This window comes from Lipotes vexillifer, unplaced genomic scaffold (genome assembly GCF_000442215.2).
Source record: "Lipotes vexillifer unplaced genomic scaffold, Lipotes_vexillifer_v1.1 scaffold397, whole genome shotgun sequence".
Taxonomy (NCBI): Eukaryota; Metazoa; Chordata; class Mammalia; order Artiodactyla; family Lipotidae; genus Lipotes; species Lipotes vexillifer.
Genome location: NW_006772681.1, coordinates 4,278,570 through 4,281,337, shown reverse-complemented (window position 1 = coordinate 4,281,337; position 2,768 = coordinate 4,278,570). Strand labels below are relative to the sequence as shown.

General features: G+C 42.2%; 1 pseudogene across 1 annotated transcript; it reads right to left on the bottom strand.

Moving 5' to 3' along the window:
• Window positions 1-1,220: 1,220 nt before the first annotated feature.
• On the bottom strand, window positions 1,221-1,961 carry LOC103090703 (S-phase kinase-associated protein 1 pseudogene; annotated as a pseudogene). Its single transcript, XR_014368693.1, has one exon. The product of XR_014368693.1 is annotated as an S-phase kinase-associated protein 1 pseudogene (transcript).
• Between the last annotated feature and the right edge of the window lie 807 nt (window positions 1,962-2,768).

Genomic DNA, 2,768 nt, shown 5'->3' with positions numbered 1-2,768 from the left:
TTTTAATTAATTAATTAATTTTTGGCTGCATTGGGTCTTTGTTGCTGCACAGGGGCTTTCTCTAGTTGCGGTGAGTGGGGGCTACTCTTCATTGCGGTGCACAGGTTTCTGTTTGTGGTGGCTTCTCTTGTTGTGGAGCATGGGCTCTAGGCGCATGGGATTTAGCAGTTGTGGCTCACCGGCTCTAGAGCGCAGTCTCAGCAGCTGTGGTGCACCAGCTTAGTTGCTCCATAGCATGTGGGAACTTCCCGGACCAGGGCTCAAACCCATGTCCCCTGCATTGGCAGGCAGATTCTTAACCAATGCACCACCAGAGAAGTCCCTATTGCCCCTTTTTAAATGGGGTTGTTTGTCTTCTTATTATCAAGTTTTAAGAGATTTTTGTATGGAGGGTGTTGGGGGAGGGATGGATTGGGAGTTGGGGATTAGCAGATGCAAACTATTATATAGAGAATGGATAAACAAGCTTCCACTGTATAGCACAGGGAACTATATTTAATACCCTGTGATAAACCATAATAGAAAAGAATATGAAAAGGAATGCATATATATGTATAACTGAATCACTTTGCTGTACAGGAGAAATTAATGCAACATTGTAAATCAACTATACTTCAATAAAATAAAATTTTTTAAAATTACCATACCAAATTCTACCAAAATATTTATATATGAAATAATATGATGTCTGGCATTTGCTTCAAAAGAAGCCATTGGCAGAGGTAATAGATGAAAGCTATTGTTAATGAGTTGCTATTTGAAGCTGGGTGAAGCTGGAAATTCATTATACTATTTTCTTTTCTTTTATATATCTTTGAAATTTTTCATAATGAAAAATTTTTGTTGTTGTTTTCTATTTCAGAAAAATTTTTGCAAGTTGTTTTATTTACAATGCCAACTTTTTTTGTGTTTTTTTTGTTTGTTTGTTTGTTTTGCGGTACATGGCCCTCTCACTGTTGTGGCCTCTCCTGTTGCGGAGCACAGGCTCCGGACACGCAGGCTCAGCAGCCATGGCTCATGGGCCCAGCCGCTCCGCGGCATGTGGAATCCTCCCAGACCGGGGCATGAACCCGTGTCCCCTGTATCGGCAGGCGGACTCTCAACCACTGCGCCACCAAGGAAGCCCAATGCCAACTTTTAAAAGTCACTAAAGTTAACTGGACAATAAACTAGGCAGAAATTGCTTTACAAAAAGAGGGAAAGCCCAAAATGCCACTTTCTATAGAGAACCCACAGTTCAATTTTATTCAGAGCAAAGAAAAAAGAACTTTTGATCATACTAGAAGAAACTGAGCCATAAGTTTGGAATCTGTACTGAAACTACACATGCAATGAGGACAACATTCTGCTAATACAACTGATTTGCTGCTGCATTTGTGGACTGTTTTTCTAATATTAACAATTATAAACAAAGCAGTGCAACTAGTATTTGGAACAATCCTTAACAGTGTTACAGCATCAGACACAAAGTTTCACTTCTCACACCACTGGTTCTCTTTGCATACCTGGGCTTCCTCTTCTTCAGTAAAATCATTTTTGATACTGAATGTCTTTCGAATCTCCTCAGGAATTTTCCCCTTGATCATACTGGCAACAGTCTTGCAGGTAACATCAAGCAAACCTTTGATGTCTAAGTAGTTTGCTGCCAGTATAAGCTCAAAAAGTGTTCCTTGGTCAACTTTCAGGAATTCTTGATCCCAAACAGGGATATCATCTGTTCGATTTTCTTTGCTCTCATCATCCTCAGGAGGAGGAGGATCATCCTTGTGGTGGGCGCACCACTGAATGACCTTTTTTAATATTGCTGCATTGACATTTGGCAAGGGGACTGGATCATCATCTCCTTCATCATCCATTCCCAAATCTTCCAACGTGGTCTTAATAGTCACAGATTGTTTCACAATTTCAACATCAACTTCAAATATCTCTCCATCACAAATCTGCAACTTAATTGAAGGCATGGTGTTAGGATTCAAGGAGATGGCAGGCCAGAGGCTGATGAGAGCAGGGCGGCGTCTGCAAAAAGAAAAACACAAAAGCTGAGAACAAGGCCAACACCTCTTTTGGTTTTTTTAATTAATTTATTTATTTGCTTTTATTTTTGGCTGTTTTCAGTCTTCGTTGCTGTGCGCGGACTTTCTCTAGTTGCAGCGAGCGGGGGCTGCTCTACATTGCAGTGCGCGGGCTTCTCATTGTTGTGGCTTCTCTTGTTGCAGAGCACAGGCTCTAGGCACGTGGGCTTCAGTAGTTGTGGCACATGGGCCCAATAGTTGTGGCTCGCAGGCTCAATAGTTGTGGCTCGTGGGTTCTAGAGTGCAGGCTCAGTAGTTGTGGTGCACGGGCTTATTTGCTCTGTCGCATGTATGTGGGATTTTCCGGGACCAGGGCTCAAACCCATGTCAGCTGCATTGGCAGGTAGATTCTTAACCACTGCATCACCAGGGAGGCTGTTTTTTTGTTTGTTTGTTTGTTTGTTTTTTTATGGCCACTTTTGGTACCACCTAAAATCATTCTGTGTGCATCATCAGTGCACAACCCCTTGGAAGATACTGGCTTAAAGGATAAGAGTGAGGGCTCTAGAGTCAGGCTGACCAAATTTGAATCCCGCTCCACCAGTTACTCGTTGATCTCAGGCAAGTCCTCAAACCTCTTTGGCACACAGCTGCCTCGTGTGAAAAATCAAGCACTAATTTTAATTGAACACTTACTATGGTCCTGTACTGTGTTAATGCTCTCTCATTTTATCCTCCCCACAACCCTAAGAGTTT